Here is a 19033-nt window from a genome sequence, read left to right on the forward strand (position 1 = left end):
AACTTGATTCAGCCCAATGTGCGACGTCGCGGTACCGCTTCTGTCAATTCTTGTTTCGTCACTCATCGAGTATATAATGCGATCCTATTTATGTCACAGCGCTGTCAAGCCTTCAATTACGCGACGTAGATCGAGTAATAATCTTCACGACTTTTAAGATTTTTTTTTTAGTAATTAATTATTGAAATTGACGTAAAGATTAATTTATCATTTTATGCCTTTCGATACACGTCATTTATCATAGACCACCAGAGAGAAATTTAAAATTATTATAGTTTTAAGAATGGCTATTCTGTCATTTATGTTCTTAATTAAATTTACTGGCGTTGTTAATACTTTATCGTATGTGATTGCGGTCTTTAGTGTAATAATTGCTAGATCAACTATTATAACTAATGATCCTTAGTGGTTTAGTACCAGTTGGTACGCACCGGATGTCAGACATTTTATAAATTATGTTAAGATTCAATGTTTGTTTAATTATTCTCAGTAAATCATTACTAGATATACCATCAATCAATCCATCTAGGACAACGATAAAAATAAGGTAATTTAACTCACTCAATTTAAGTGAGATGAACGCAAATATTCACTAAAACATTTAAAAAATTATGTACATATCGTGTATAATTTTTACATTAAATTATTTTTTGCAATGCACATTATACGATTATACCTCAAATCAAGGAAACTTTATTTATGTAAGTTTTGTTTATTACTTCTCTATATTCTTTTTTGGGACACAAAAACCTTTTATTTGACTTCCTAGTTGTGTATTTGATGCTTAAAATTTTATTTACGCTTAAATTTAAATAAATCATACATGACGCGTATCATTATCTTTTGTAGGTAGTTGAAAAAATAGTTTAATATATTTTGGGAAGACTTTTACGTCTTATTCAAATACTTTTTTTATGTAATTTGCTTAATATTTACGGTATATTGTGTTTATTGGCTTATCACACTTCAGAGTTCACTGGCTTATAGATGTAAGTAATTTTGCAGTTTAAAAACACAATATTCAGTAATTTTACACTGATATTATTTTCAGCGAATTTTAGTCTTAGAAATTAATTCGATAACATAGAGGTAAAGATTATCTATTCATTTTTATGAGAGTAAATTAAACAATTTTGTAAGACAAGTGAATTAAAATAGAATCTCAACAGACAATGACTTTTTCCAACAAACAGTTATGTACCTATCGTAAACAACGATGTGTTTGTCGTGATCACCGTCCCGTTACATAGTCACAGTTTTCCAGATCCGTAGGTATTGGCTTCAGTCCACAGATCCATATTCAGTGCCTTACCTTATCTACTTATCTATCAAGATACCGTATACTTGCAGTTTTCCTATTCACGTTTCCATGTAACTGTGACTAAGTCTAACTTATGGACGCTTTAAACGCTCGTTTATTTAATACATTCTGCTATATCCGTAAAAACAATAAACTCTCGTTTGATTTTAACGGTTCGGTTTCTAACCTGTGCTCCAGAAGGTATTAAATCTCTTCCCCGATACCCAAAATGGACCTTATTAAAATACGCTGGCCTTGTACGGATTGATTGACACGTCATCATCTTCCCTCTGATGCTACACCCGTAGGGTTGGCTCGACCGGCTTTTGTCTTTCTCATAACTCTATCATACGTCATCTGTCATCACTCCCTTTTTGATCATGTCACTTTTCACGCAATCCATCCGTCTCTTTCTAGGTCTACCTCTACTGATGTACAGAACTTTTAATTAATTCGCAGACATGTGTAGGATGTATCACTTTATTGTATTCCGATACCGCTTAAATCACTGAATCATTATCAACAGCTCACTACACGTCCCCACCGAGGGGCTCCCAGCCTGCCCTAAGTTAGGGTGACTAGGCCATAGTCAACCACGCTGGCCCAATGCGGGTTGGTTGACTTCACACATATCTTTGAATTTCTTCGCCAATATGTGCAGGTCCTACAGTATACTAAGATTTAACCGTACCACCATGACCTCATCAATGTTGTTCACACGCATACGCAATTATAACATAATTTATTTAATTGTATCGTGAATCAGATATATGATATATTCTTGCGTTATAATTACTATTATTTTATTATCAATGCATAGATTGAATATCTGAATACGTTTAACGTCACGTTGGTGTTAAAAACGTGTAGCTTTATAAAGCTTTACAAAGATGATGTATGATGTAGAACATTGAATTGCTACAAAAAATAGTGTAGCCAATAATTATTTAATTACACAATGTTTATCAAAATAGAAGTCGGTATAATGACTTCTTAAAATAATTCGCTTTTTATGGGCACTATTACATTCTGGCTTAGAAGTAAACATTTATCTAGAAATCAAAATTAATGTGTTTATCATACTTCATACTAATATTATAAATATGAAACTTTAGTTGGATGGATGAATGTTTGTTAAAGTTTGTAGCCTAAACTGCTGAACGGATTTCAATGAAATTTGGCACAGATGTAGAGTTTAGTTTGAAAAAAACATATAGGCTACTTGGTTTTGTTTTTTAATACCATGCAGACGGAGTCACGGGCGAAATCTAATAGTTTAATATCGAATTAGTATCCCCGGACTCATTTTCATTGTATGTAACCATCAAGCTATTCCAATTTGTCTTAAGTTATCAAATTTTATCTTAATCGTTTTAAATGCCTTTAAATATAACGAATTAACTCATATTTAAACTAATTAGCTATATTATTTATAATACCCAAGATCCGTGTAATTATAAACCGCTTTGATTTCCGAAATTAATTAAATATTAAGATATAAAAGGCGTTCGGATGATACCTTAGTATGATATAAGAGTGGCATTAATTCATTCCGACGTAAATGGCTTAGTTTAGCAACGTTACGGACGAGAGATTCGAGATGTTATCATCGTCATCCGGTGATTCTGAACGCTTATCGTTGTGAAACCAATATCTCGGCTACTAGCTTTCTTATTGTTTCGTCTTAATTGTATAAACTGTGATAATAGCCGCGAAATTTGGTTCAATGGCAAACTGAGAACGGCGTAGTAATTGACTTAAGCTCTTCTAGTGCCCTCTTTGCACCATGGTTATGTACAACTATGTAGTTGGCTGACTTTGGCGCCCTTTTCTGTCCAGAACCTTGAGTAGTTGCTGTATCCTAACGTATAAGTAACCAAAGCTTCAAATGCTTAGATAGACAGTTTTAATAGCTGAATACCCAATGTTTAAAGCTGTCCGTGTACAGTGACCCTTATTCCTCGTTGTTGTACATTTTTTCTTCTATTGTCGTTTACTTAGTATTTAACCAGTGTTAGTATTAGCAGAAGGAGAAACATTCTGTTTCTTTTGTGGAGCAAATAATATGATTACGTCATAATTTCAATTTTATTAAAACCATTAAGTGGACAATATGAACTTTAACGTATTATTTAAGTGTAAGCGAATAAATCTAGTGTTTAATATTCATATGTTTTTTTGTTACTTTTCGCATTATAAGAAAGCACAATTTTATGATTCGATTAAAAGAAAGCCCTTTGAAAATATGATATTTAATGACATCATTACTTTTATGGTAGTTATAAAACCATTGTGTTTTGAATAATAAAGTAAAACGTAATAAAAAGCGTGTACTAAACATTGATGAGTTATCCTAAATTCCGGTTGCTTGTGTTATAAATTATGAAATTCAATTATATTAAACACTTTTATTTATTTTTAACCGTACTTAAATATTTGTGTATTAGCGTAATACTTTTTTATCGTTTTGTCTGTTTCACAAAATTTACCGTTAAATAAACGCAAACCAAAATTTGTTATTTAATTCTTTGTAGATAGAGTCGTAAAAATCAAATCATAATTAAAACCGCTTATGGATGTGTCGTTGGAAAATATTTGCCCAGACGACCGTTAAGATAATACAAAATCATCAACCAGAATAAGACAAGAATATCTTTTTTTGCATTTTATTGCATCTTCCATTGTTAACGTTCGTTGATTGACAAAAATTGGATAATTATAGAATTATATTCGATGTGAAAATTGCAGTTTTTTTCTAAAGAAATGAATTAATTATTTTCTTCTTACATTACTGTAAATTCTCCTATTTAGGAGTTAAAAATTAAAATGCACAATTACATTTAAAATATTATGGACTATATTAAACTTGTGTGTAATGTATGGACTATATGGATGGTAGGACGGTATGGAATATAATATATACGTATTTTTTTTATATATAAGGTTGGCAAACGAGCAACCGGCCAACTGAATCCGCCGAAAAGGAAAGCGACCGCTGCCCATAAACAACCGCAATTGCAGATGTGTTGCCTACTCTTAATAGTAAAAAGGTAAGTAATAACATAAGCAAAGAACCCTTTTCCAATGCAGGATATGTCCACCGTACGTTTTATCATTATCCCAATCGCTTGCGGACAACTCAATTAAAAAACTCAATTCCAAATCCGAACATTGGATTCACACCTCGATCACATCTTTACATGCGATTTAAAGTAACAAATTTTTAACGAGGCAGAAAATAAATCTGTCTTTTAAATAATTTTCTTACTTGAATAAATACTAGCTGTTGCTCACGACTTCGTGCAATTAAAAAAAATAGTTTATGTAACTCACTTATAACGTAGCTTTTTAATCGTGAAAGAAGTTTTTAAAACGACCCTGTAGTTTATGAATTATTTTAATACATTGAGAAATCCAAATGTACAAATCTTTCTTCTTTATAGAATTATAATAGAAGAATAGACTAAAACATTTTGAAGCGCCAATAGTTAAGAATATGGAATTTCTATCACGAAGCTTCAAATCCGACGTCCGACTTTTTCATGAATCATATATTTTTATCAGAGAGTAGGTGGCTCAGGTTACGCACTAGACTTGGAATTTGCAGATCATGGTTTGAATCCCGTCATGTGCCAACCTTATTTTTCGTATTTCATATGTTCATTTACTCGACATTCTTAGGGTACAGGGAATCATCGCAATGCAACCTGCATATTGACGAAGATATAGAAATGAGATGTATGAAATAAACGCCACTCGCACCAGCGTGGCTCCCTATGTTCTAGTCACCTCTTACTTAGATAAGTCATGAGCCTTTTAGTGGGGACGTATAGAGAGCTGGTATACGTTTTCTAAGAGTCAGCTTAATTACCTACTTACATCCTTGTTCCATAAAAAACTGGAGCTTCACATTAACATTTTATAGTTTTATTTTTTACTCATAAAATGATGTACTATTTCGTAAACTTAAGTCAGAACTCTGTTAGTCATTCAAATCGCCTTCTCAAATGGTCATAAAAACAGACATTGTCTTCCTTCAAACAATACGAAAATCAGACGATTTGAATTTTAGCCCATAATATTACTTTATTAGGACAAAAAGTGTTCATATTTGTATTTGCTCGGTTTGAAACAATGCGTTATTACATACTACATACGGGTTTTTGATAAAGATCTTTTAATTATTTTTTTTCTGGATGTAAAATCCTTTAGAGGTCAAAGACCGCCTCAGTCTCGCCGCATGACGCCGTATTATCTGCTATTATTAAATTCGTAACGCTTCATTGCTTACAAAGACTATTGCAGATTGACCTGGTTTTTTTTTTATTATCGCATACTTTGCACTACAAATGCTTTTTCTTTAACATTACATTCTTTAATTACTACGAAAATAAGACATGTGATATGATGAATGATAATTCCTTTACTGTTCAAATTTTGTACAGTAAAGGAATTAAATTTGCTTCCCTCTTGGATCGAGTATCGGAAACAATTTCCAATTTTAAATTTTCATATTGCTTCGTGAGCGACAAAAGACATATCTTGTCTTGTCTCTAAATGACCAAATGGGTAGCAAATGAAATTCCTCCATTGTATTTCCACTCCTTGTTTGTTTCACGTTCAAGTATTTGGAAAGTGAGTTAATATTTTATAACGATTTCAAAAACTGTTACAGCTTAAACCTTTCCAACGGATCCATACAAGATGCGTTTAGAATAATTTAATATTGAATCGGTATAGCGGAATCTTGGCATTGAACTTGCCACTTGAAGACCTACTTGGCTCTGTTGCCAAATATCACTTGACTTAATATAGCACTCAAGGTCTTTATTGTTCTACATTTCCTTTTTTTGTAATGTATTTCATACAACTTATAAAATTAACCAACATTATGACTATGACTACGGGATCACTGGATGGGAACTGCACAAAGCGTTGAAGCAAACTTTGAGAACATTTTACGTCGGTTGACAAAGAATAAATAGATTACTACAAACATACTAGATACAGCAAAAATAGAGTAGTTGTAAACATTTTGTCGTATATAATTCATGAAAGAGTAGCGTGAATTAAAATACCTAATACACTTTAAACCTTTGAATAAAAACTGCTTTATTTTCTACAAGTGTATCTACATTGTTACTAACCATTCAACGCTAAGGATTATTGCACAACCAGATAGTGTGTTATAGCTCCCTTGTAACATTCCAAGCCCATAGAATGACTGTCCTGATCATTTTGATAACAGCTCGACCATATTTTATATTCGTATTCAATTGTAAGATACTAAAATTTGCATAAGCTCTCAGGCCCGTGGACAAACCTATTCAGTTCTGTATTACGCTCGTTTTATGTAAATAATACGTTCTTGCATTTTTTAACAACGATGTAAACTAGATTATATTTATACTAGGTCGCATTTATCAGTTTGCATATCGAATACTTGAGTTTATGTTGTATTTAAAGTAAAAAAAATATAAGAGCACACACCTGCAACTAAACTATCGCACAACTGTTTAGTATATTGCTTTGTTTCCTATAAGTTTATATGGCGGTAAGTACACTGCTCGATTTTTTTAGTTTTGCAACTACATAGTTGAAGCGACAATCGCACAAGTTTAGTCAAAGATGTGCGTCCGCTCTTAGTCTTCGTAACAACCCCGTTTCCTTCGAACTCTGTACATTATCTTTAATCTTTGACCTATTACAGTTATTTCAAAACGTCAAACATTTGTCTTAATACTATAAACAAGTAAATCAATGGGAATTTAAACGTTTCCGATGTTTTCGATGAATTACAATTCAATTCCAAATATATTTGAGAGATAATAATGTCGAATAAAGTCAATAAATAAAATCTATGAGTCGATGGAGTTGTTCGACAATTTATATTCGAGTTTACTTTAAAATTTACATAAGATTCACATTACGAAATTGTATCGGTGTCGTTTTTAATTACTTTGACACGTTGTTTTCTTGTCTTTGGACAAATTTAATGTGATTTATTATCTATGCATAAAACATTTTAGACAGTTTTGAATAGCGGTAACTAACCACCATCTGGGAAAATTAAGTTATCGCTTAATCGTGATATTTTTAATTATGCCCTGTTTTTTTTTACTGTGTAATAAAAGTGTTTATGTTTATATTAACTTGAAACAAATAGATACGTCAAAATCTTACTCTTGATTAAATTTCTGAAATAATAACTAAAACAAATAAAAGCTTAAAGCTCTTAATGTCGGTGTTTTAACTAATTTGGCAGTTTCAACAAATAAAATAACCATGTATGCAGTTATTAAACTTTCATATTAATTATTAATCAACACAAAAAAGGTATAAAACACGATCAATTAATCGCCATCATTAAAATGATAAACTTTAACCACATTTCGCCGAGGGTTATCAAAACAATTATTAAAGGACTCGGTAATATATTCGTGAGCCGAAGTGATGGTTTACCGTTCGAACGTAGATATTCTTAATGATATACCGATTACTACGACCATAAACACATTTTCTAAGATTTTAAGGTTATATGTCAATATAACTGTCAATTGTGAAATAAAAAAAATGTGAATATTCAATCTATAAGCGGATCGCGTGTTCAGCGTAGTTCTTAACAAGACCCTATAATAAATAAAACATTCAGAAATAAAAAGATATCGAAGTTGCAAGCAAACCAGAATGTCTATGGTTTGCAACTGGATGCGCCGGCTTGGTAATTTTAACCTTGCAGACAGTTGCAAATTGTTATTATCGGAGATGTGCGTTAAAATACAAAACAAGGTAGCACATTAGGGATAATAACTGGGGGAATTTCCCATAAATCGACTTGACTTATTACTGGCAATAAACAAAAACAACTGACACCTCTACTCGTTTATGGACATATATCAATTATTTTTAAAACAATACATCTAAAAATTTTACTTGTATAGTTTAATCAGCCTAGTCTGCGTTTTAATGACGACTGAAAATCCTGTAACCGTTTTAAAATAGTCAAGAATAAAAGGCATTTTTGTAATTCGTTTTATAAAAAAAAGAAAAACAAAAAGAAAAGCGTTGGACAAATTACTATATACAATTTTATACGCAACAATAACCCGTGCTATATTACGGCGTACTGCATTTCTGAGGTTCTTTTTGTAGGAGCACACTGTAATCTGGAATGACCGCAGTAATAACATTGCCGAGTCTAGACACCTGCTGATAAAAATAACATAGCCGTAGCCCAAGGACAGTGGCTGCGACAGTAACACAGTAATACATTTCTTTTTTTTTTCTCATCTTCAAGACGAGAGATAATTATGGTCATGTGTTGATTTTTTAAAGTTTATTTAATAATAGCAGTTTGTGATTTGCTTATTATATTACGATGTTAAATGACTATGCAAGGGGAATTTCTGTTTTTCTGAGTACTAGTATAGTAATATATTATCTGTGGTACTATTAAATAGAGGCGGATTAAGCTCCAAGTTTAACACAAAGGCGTTTACATACTCTCTATTCTAACGGTTATACACTTCAATTGACATAGAATAGAAATTTATTAAGGTCGGGAGTCCCACAGACACTATCCCTGCTGCCTCCGCAGCACGGACGGTGCAGTAAATGCATTTCCCGCAACAAAAAAGCGCATAAACACTTTACAATTACTAGACGTTGAAAAATTTGTTGTGGTTGAGCATTAGGGATTGAACCCAGTACCCAATTACTGTTTAACCATGACCACTAAGCCTTGCGCTCACGGCCGCGTAATAGATGTATTTTCAAAACAATGAAGTTCTGTAATAACGAGTACAAATCGAGTACAATGGGCTAGATCAATTTGATTACATTATACAAAAAGGTATGCTGTAATATTAGTTTAAGAACAGCATAATATTGAAGTTTTTAATATTTTCATAGAAATACAAGTAAAGGAAACTATTTATATGTATAAATTTCCCGTACAACTTGCTTTATGAAAATTTTACGTACTATGTGTGATTCGGTTTGAAAATAAACCGAGATTAAGAGATAAACTAAGCAAAAGCTTTAAGAGGTTAACATTTTCAGTAGCTGTGCTCATGAGGTTTGCCGACGACCCCTCCTAACCCTCCTACTAACACTGACTGGCCATCATCTACATAGTAATGTCAGTTAACGCGTGACGTCATGAGGCCATCGGAAAAGTGTGACGAGTAATAGCTATCTATACCATGAAATGTAAATACTTGCCGTTTAAGAATGTTCTTTTTAAAAAGTTCTAGATTGTTATCAGCGACGAAGTCTTAAAAACACGAGTAAATACGTAGTAAATTGAAACATTAAAAAGAACGAGAAATTGGTCAGTATAAAAGTCGTACAGATTTAATGTTGATGGATCTATATTTAATGGTCTTCATTACAAGATTACATAGTAATTACCTCATATTGACGTATAGGCTACCGCAATGATTTGTCTTTAATAAAAACACATCCAATTATTACAAGCTTTTTTCTCATAACCTATAATTATGAATACGAGTAACTAGAGTATGTAACCTGTTTTTATTCGTCTCTCATCGACTTGCATGTTTTTTTATACATTTTTTCCTATCAACATACGAGTTGGTTATTATGATTATTTTTATGGTAATGACTTCCACTTTTGAGAAGATTTTTTTATGATAAGCGTGAACATTTTTGCACATAGACTGTTTTTAGATCTGATTCAGGTAATAAAATTGTATATTAATATATTTACGGGAACAATTTCAATATATGTAAGGACACAAGGTTTAATACCATTTTCAGTAAGTAAGTAAGTTCTGTATTTTCAGTAAATATCAAAGTATAGTTGTGTTAGTTAAAATCGTAATTAATCTATTAACACATTGAGAATAACTTTCCGTTCTGAGTCATATTGAACTTACCTTAGATATGAGTTTTAATTAAGTCACAATTAATAATAATTGTGCAATTGTAAATGTTAATTATTTTGTTTACACGTCACATTATTGATGTAATTGTATATTAATTTTTTTTACAAGCACAGGATTTTTTCAAAATCAATTTGACAAACCAGTGAAGAAAACTTTTTTAAGCAGATAAAGGTTTAATAAGCAAGCTACGAGAATATTCTAATATTTATTTAGGTGAAATGTACTGCAACTGAAATCGTTTCAAAATAACTAACAAGATAATAGGTGAAATATGAAAGAAATTTCAAATATACCCAGGTTAGTGTATAAAGGAAGGAAAAATGGTATAAAAAACCAACAGAAGTAAAACTGTAATTTCTGCTTCACAGTTTGCTAGAATTCTTATAAATACTGTTTCATCGCCGTATTCTTTATTTATTTATCATACATTTTTACTATAAAAATTCACGCATTACTCAGTTTATTTGCTTTTTTCATTATCTGTGACAGATTTAATAATCTATGGTACCGTTAAAATAACAAGGAATGCCAATATTTGGTGTAAATTATAAACACTAACTCAATATCAAAAGAGATATGTGAGATTTTGTACCGTAAGTAACGTTTACTTAACAAACATAAAAGTATTGGAAAAATCATTCATTGAAATTAATTCAAATATATTGTGAAATTATTATAATTTGATACTGCGCTTGGAAAATTATAACCCGTTATCGGATAATTCGGATATCTTTGACGAAATAAATCCTTATTAAGTATACAATATTGGTACTTAGTATAAAATATTTCCATTACGGATAACGGATTCGCACTTGTTTTCACAAAGTTAACTATCGTGATATATCTGTGCAATTGAATTTAAAGTTATCATAAAAATTCTTTACATTGTTTTTTTTTATAAAATAAAAAGAGTTTTCATACGCTCTGTGTTCATACCCGGAGTTGTATTTCAGTATTTACAATACATTAAAGGATGTTTTCACTATAATAAAAACCGTATAGAACATTTTACATAATTCTTTCTGATGATATTGTTATCTAAGATTGTCTAAATATATTAAATCATAGATTACTTTACATGTCTATTATTACATCTTGTCTAATTGTAATTAAAATATTTTTAAGCGGTTTAATGAATTATTCTGTAGTATTTTTAAATATTAAATTTTTGTTTGATTTCTATTATGTTATGAAAATAAAATCATTCTGATTTTTAGGTAATTAAAAAATACGCAAATTGTGAATAAATCATAGCTTTGATTCAAAAGATAAATGTGAGAAAATACTCACCTGATATACGAAAAAAAGTCCACGCTCACAATTATTAGGTTTCTGTGTTATCTACAGTGTTTTGTTTCAGTGCGAACATTAAAACCTCTTTCGTAATATCGCGATTTATTACTAAAAATTTTGTTTATATACTGTGCTTAAGATGGACTTTCCCGCGCTCGCGTTCGTTCGAAAATGGCGGGAGGTTTTCGTATAGGGGCTGCGATACGTCCTTGCAACGCGGGCAAGGTCTCACCGGCTCTATGTACGGATTGGACGCGCGCCGAGGATCCTTCGCCTCTTATACTCAACGCACGACTATGTAACAGATGCAGCACTTACCGTAATAGCGATGCAAGCACAAAAAGTACAAATAAAACAGAAAAAACATATAAATATGTAACATGTACTTTAAGATTTTAAACTTCAATATACATATTCATTTTAGGTTATAAACCATTACCACAATTAATCGTAATACATAAACTTTAACATCTTAAGCCGCAAATCGTATTCAATTTGCAGTCCTTAACAAGCTTGTTTTATATTAATCGAAAGAAATGAATTTGAGGTATCACGATCACAAATCATGACATTTAGCGTAACGTAAGAGGCATTGATAAGTGTAACGTAAAAGCACCAGTGTAAATTGCATTGCGTTACTTAAGACGGACTTAATGTGCAAGTGGGTTACGTCATTTTCATTGTCCTAAAAACGCATAAATTTAAAGATGCATTTGAACGTCGTAAACGATTAGCCGAAACGTCAGGTTGAATATAAATATCCGTATTACTTCCTCGAATGAAAACTTTTAAGCTAAGCGTCGCCTAAGCTCGGGGCTAAACTTTTAGTAAAGCAAGTAAATTTTTCAAATTAATGTCCATAAATATCACTTTCTTGTGACATATCTTATAAAAAACGAATAAAAGTAAAAGACACATTTTTTGCTGTCTGTACAGAAAGTACTAATCCCAATAAATTCTTCGTTCAAATATTTTTATATCAAGCTTTGTCAAGGCACAAACTCGATGTACATTTTTCTAATTTACTTATACCATTCTCTAACGTGTAATAAATTTTATTTCATGCAGTTGGGATATTTATATATCGCACCATAATTTATAAGACCCTGTGGGAGTCAAGTTTAAATTTCGCTAACGAGCCGACGAACGACTTGCATTTTGAAAGTACTTTATTTATTAAAATATATACTTTTATTTTTAATATCGTTTGTTATTTTTTATTAACTCTCTTATCCCAGTTACTTGATAGCTTAGAAATACTATGAATTGCTTCTTTACCCAACTAGCTATAACTTCTATGGACACAGACAGGCTATGATTGTTTATTGTTAATTAAATTCTTGTATGCTGTAGATGGCTGCGATAGTGTTGCGTCTCGTAAAATTATACCCATAACAAAATGTCTTCTGTTGTCTCTTTAGTTCAGATAATATTGTATTTTGAACTACTTTTACGCTGTCTATTCAGTATTTTTTTTTCAATGCTAATCGCCATCCATGATTTATACACATTTTTAAGGAAAGGGTTTGTAGTAAAAATTACAACCCAGTTTCTATTTAATGTATAAATTATAAATATTCTTTTTTAGATAAATTTAATCCGTTATTTTTAACGGAAAACAAATAGGCTATTTAATAGCTACATCCGAATGAAAATTAGCATTAACAACCGTTTAAGGATGAATAATAACTAACAACAGCTTAGAAAGATTAATTGATATAGGTTACATCGTGTGATAGAATTTAAGGCGTGAAATAACTGGCAATTGGATATTTATTATCTGTGGAACATTTGGATGTTATATAAAAAAAAACGCCGTTATGTCGCATATGACAGTTGAAAACAAAACCAAACAAGGTATTTGCACAAACCAGAAACTTGTTTAATTGTTACTGTTTGCAATTTTTCTCTATCAACATTGTAACACGATACATTGAGTGTTTTATACTAGGTTTTACCAACGGTTTTGTTCGAGTGTAATTTAATTTGAATAATAGAAGCGAATTGTAATGTCCATTGAGATACTGCAATTTCACGAATACTAGCTGGTTTGAACACTTGACTTGTAATCTACAGGTCTTGAGTTCGAATCCGCCATGTACCAATGTGATTTTCGATTTTTCGAATATTCATATATACATAATTTACGCGACGTTCTTACGGTGAAGGAAAACATCGTGATGCAATCTGCACAAATCGGCGAAGAAATTATAAGATATTTGTGAAGTCAACCAACCCGCACTTGGCCAGCGTGGTTGACTATGGCCTGGTCACCCCTTATTAGGGTAGGCTCCGAGCCCCTAGGTGGGGCCGTATAGTGAGCTGGTGATGCTGTCACCCGGGACTCCGTTTGGTCGGATGTAAAAAAAAATCAAAAACAAAATGTAGCCTATGTGTTCATGCAGACTGCTCTACATCTATGAAAAATTTAATGGCGATCCATTCCACAGTTTAGGCTAAAAAGTCAAAGAAATATCTATTCATCTAAACTTTCGCATTTATAGTATACAGTAAGATTAGTAATACAGTATAGTGATAGAGTATAGATTATCCATGATAAACTAAAGATTTTTTGGTACTAATAACAAGTGACAAAGATTAATATTTGTTTTCATTGATGATTACATTTTTGTGTTTACCATTATTCATCGTAACCAAATTCGCACTTAAAAAAGATGACAATGAACTATAATTTATTATTCTAGATATGGGTAGGTAACATGATTTGGTTCTCCGTTATACTTGCGTATTTTGTTACAATATGATAATAGGTTAGTAACGATCTGAAAAAGAGATCAATACATCTTCAGTCGAGTTTTGAAGCTATAGACTTTTAGATTACAAGGAACAAAGATAATGAAGAAAGAAGGATCTGTCAGGAATCAGCAACCTATGCCCAACGTGTCACCGAAAGTATCCTAAAAAATAACCCTGTCGTGTCCTACAATCTTTGTTAAACTACTTTAGTGTACTTAAACCGATTTTAGTTTTAATTAATTTCACGCACTGACGAATCTATGTAAATTAGATTTTTTAATTTATTCTTCATCGTCTGCCGAGCAAGATGATTCATCTCAGGACAAAAATTAATACGTCCTTTACATAATACGTTGTAACGCTGATACAAAACGACTTACGTTTCCTAGTGTTTTTTTGTACGTTTTATTAAATCATTGTTTTGTTGACTGAGATTCCGTGTAATCATTTTAAAGTACAAAGTAATTGAGCGACTTATTGAATGTGCTTTAAACATAACCTCAAACTCAAAAGCATTATAAACCACGATCAAGTAATAAATTACAATATCGTAAATCGATCCCTAAACATTGACATGATACAAAACTCCGGAAGATCTAATCGCTGAAAATTTGTCAAACACATATGTACGTAAAGTCGCGGACATTTACAAATGCAATCCCGAATATCAATAAAAAATTCTCTGACAAAGCCTCCAGTGTTCAATGAGTCACAAGATCAAGCATATATACAATATAATTTAAATAAATAGAAATGTATTTATAATTTGTAAAAAGGAACGACACTGTTTTTTAAAAGTGTTTCCAACATCAAAGGTATTCATCATAAAGTCATTTAAAGGTGATAAAGGATTCTAGAGAAATATGTCAATTGCTGATTTAAAAACCATATTGCTACGCCTTGAGATGAGTTCTTAAGGAAAATGTAGTGGGTTGAATGACCCAGGAGTATGAACTCTCGGTTCATAGAATTTTCATCACAAAAAACTATATGATTAAGCATTCGATTATATCTGAGAAAGTTAAGTAATGCGATACTTAATAATGGTAAATTCTTCACTGAATTTCCTTTGAACATACTAATCAATATTGATTGTTCTTATTTTAGTAATATGTTGCTATTTAAAAATTTAACTCATATTTTTTTAAATTTTAAGTTACGACGTAGCTTCCACGCTATACAAGAAAAAAACTAAAATGTCACAAACTATTATGCCAGTTCCATAGTTGTCCTATACCTTCCTCGAGATTCAATGTTCTTAATTTCCATACTCATTTGATGGAGTGGTACATTCAGTAATGCAAATAAACAAAACATTAACGAGTTTTAAAAGAACGGATATCGAATACAGTGCTTTATGAACCTTTTAAATGTTCCGATTTATGTTTTAAGTCAAAAGAGTTCTCGAATTCGACAAATCTCGCGGCGAAAATGTTTGCGTTCCGTGACATGTGCGAGGTAATCCGTCAGACGTCAGGTTTTGGTGTCAGGTTCGCGCTGCACATAGCAAACGGATCGATTTAATCCATTTTTTATAAAAGGTGAGGTCCTTGTAGTAACCAACAACAGGGTTATTCGTCTTCCCCTTTTTAACTCACCAAGAATCGTAGAGGTCATCAAGACCTCTTAATTCTGTTCTGGGCAATAGTTAGGATCATATATGTCCCATATTTACATAACCGAATTGACTGTATTTTGATATTTTTAATTAAATATTTCTACTACCAATAATAATAATCCGACATGTTATATTCAATTTTGTAAACTCCTATAAATTGCATGGAATGAAAAGCTTTTTTATTTTTATTTCATTTTATTATGTCCTATATTAGGTTGCCTGTATTTTAAAAGAATATTAAGAGTAAATAAATAAAACTTAAAGGTGTAGCTAATACCTCTTGCAGATTTGTTGGTGATTTAATTACTTAATCTGACATGGCGGTAAGACTTTGTTTAGCATTCTTGACCGGATTTACGCGTCAGATCGCGTCAGAGTTTTCTGTTTATCGTTTTATTAATTACTCATCTAATATCAACTGATTATCTTTAAAATGATAATTGTTACTTCTATATAATAAATATTTAATTGTTTTGAGCTAATGAAATGTCTATAAATTTATTTTAAAGAATAGCTTTGCTAAGCTGTAACTTTATTTTATTGTTAAACTAGCTGTTCCCGTGCGGCTTCATGCGCATGAAATAGTGAAAATTTTATTTTATTATTTACATTTATCAAATTTTCAATTGCAAATGTCAAAATACCAATGACCTTACTATGGCAATCTTGCTTCTCGATGTTGGCAGCTCGTATCGTATGGTCTCTTTCCCGCATTAGGGCTTTTATCAATATATTGAACCCCTAATTTTAATGGCGTGTAAATATATAGCTTAAAGCCTGACGTAAGTGTTATGCTTTTAAATAAAAAAAGAATTATTCAAAAATATGCTGTAATTGCTGAGATCTTAGACAACAAAGAACTGTGTGTTTACGCTTTATTATAATAGTATAGAAGATATTGTTTAAATTCTACGTTTTGAATATAACATACATATGTTAAAACATATATTTCAAACAATTAATTTAAGACGAGTTTAAATTCCAACGTCGTATTTAGATCACAGTTCAACGCCCAACTTTTTTCAACGTTGGTAGTTATTAGTAACGTCATATCGCATGATATGCAACTTCTATTGTATAGAACCGGATGATAATAAAATCATTTACAATCAATTGTTACGAAATAAACACAACACAAATTACTACAGAATGTTAAAAGCATTGCAATTATCAATGGAAAAACAGATTATCCTGTTAACCTTGATCCTGAAGAAGTTATGTGCTCTTTAATTAGAATAATAAACTACAACCAGATATAAGTTTTAATTCATACAATCTAAAGCATTACTCCAGTCTCGTTAAAATAAAAATAAAAAGTTATTAGCCTATGTATTCTTCCAGACTATATTCTTCATCTATGACAAATTTTACCCATATTCGATCAGCATTTTAGGCTATAAACTCCACAACCATCTAAACTTTCGCATTTATAACAGAAAAATTTAAGATACAAAAACCACGATTCGAAAATAAGTTGAACTATCAAGGTCAAGGCTGTTTTTCTGCTTACTAATGCAGCGTGGATCTGACATAGAAACCTGACGATTTGACGAATTGTTTCGCCCTGAACGACACCAAGTGCATCCTTTACTGACATTGTCGAAATCAAGAGATCTACTGACACACTGAGTGCAAACATGTAACAATGTAAATCTCTCATCCTTAATCTACATTAGTAACCATTTAAAGGAACCTTCTGAATGTACCAGTAACCGTACTTTTAATCTTCTTTTAATACTCTAAGTTACTGTCAGATTAATCAATATTTGTCCAATTTGCAATGCACGTTTAAAAATTTTTTCAAACGTTAAAATCTTTTCCTTTAGCTTCAATCCTCTAAGCCATATAAAGGTCTAAAGCTTACAGTGCATTTTAGACCCTGCTTATCTGTTTTTATAATCTCATATCGTTTCAACAATGAAGTGACATGTGGATGCTAATTCAAGTCACTTCCTTTGATTCCGTAACTTTAAGACTTTAAGTGCAAAGGAGTAAATCATTCGTGATGTATTTTTTGTAGACTAAATTGTTAAATATGTACTGGTATATTGTGTAATATTGATTTTCGTAATGCTTCAACAGCAAACATGCCCCCTTAGACAAATTAACATTCGATTCTCGCTATCAGTCATTAAAAAGTCAAAAATGTATGGAACTTAAGATAACATTCGATAAATCACGTGATTGTCACGTATTCATTTCTATACATATTGACCCATTTTGTCGATTTAACTAGCGAAATCGCTAGTTAAAAGTCACTTCGTCTAAGGAGGCTGGATTCAACAATGCTTTCTTCTTAGCTTTCTATGTTAAGTTCTCGTAGTTACGAGAACTACACAGAATTGCATAGAACATTACATTGTTTGACGCGTTACTACAACGTAATTCTTATTTTAATTAATCCAATCATTTTGATAAGGGTCTTTTAGGGATTATAAGTATAATTCGAGTCGTTGACCATTTGGCTACCACAGTCATTGTGTACACGATAAAACTTTACAGATATTAATGTGGGAGTATTCTGAATTTGAAACAAAGAAACGTGAATAGCATTCAAGCGTACAATAACAATGTTTATGCCAAAAATGGAAAATCCATAAAACGAAATCTCAGTCTAGAGGTCAATGTTTCTATTTAAAATATTTTCTGTGTAATATTAAACTTCAAAAGTTTTATCAGTTTAGTTGTGAGAGTGGTTTAGTTAATGTTCTGACGTCACTTTAGAAATCGGTTGAAAAACCCTAAATTTCTATATCTGATTTATGTTTCATTTTCATTTTTTTTTAAATTTAAAACACAAATTAATTTTATCATCATCACCATAAGACATTTGACCAGAAGGGATAAACCGAGGTTAAATTAATTGTTTATTCAGAAAAATGCAGAAACGCAGACAAATTACGTTAAATTGTAAATAACGTAGACATTGTTATAGGCAAAAACTAGTTGAGATACAAGAAAATTACTTCGCCACTTTCCTGTGACTAATAGACAACTACGTTCATTAATTTAAACATCTACTGTTCAGAAAAAAAATTTACAAGCTAACGGAAAAAGCAGCTGAATCACTCGAAAACTGTGTAGGTTATCGGTTTTAATATTTATATTTGAAAAATAGCTGTCATAAAATTCGATAACTTAAAAGAGAGATGTTAA

At 31.4% G+C, this 19033-nt stretch overlaps 1 protein-coding gene across 1 annotated transcript in view; it reads right to left on the reverse strand.

The window, feature by feature from the left end:
* The window catches only part of LOC106106843 (mucin-22-like), a 22659-nt gene extending 10889 nt beyond the window's left edge, over nt 1-11770 (reverse strand). The window contains exon 1 of the mRNA XM_013287502.1: nt 11500-11770. The gene's annotated coding sequence lies outside the window, so the exon portion shown is untranslated. The remainder of the gene's footprint in view (nt 1-11499) is intronic.
* Between the last annotated feature and the right edge of the window lie 7263 nt (nt 11771-19033).

Source organism: Papilio polytes, unplaced genomic scaffold, assembly GCF_000836215.1.
Source record: "Papilio polytes unplaced genomic scaffold, Ppol_1.0 DF822067.1, whole genome shotgun sequence".
In the NCBI taxonomy this organism is placed as follows: domain Eukaryota; kingdom Metazoa; phylum Arthropoda; class Insecta; order Lepidoptera; family Papilionidae; genus Papilio; species Papilio polytes.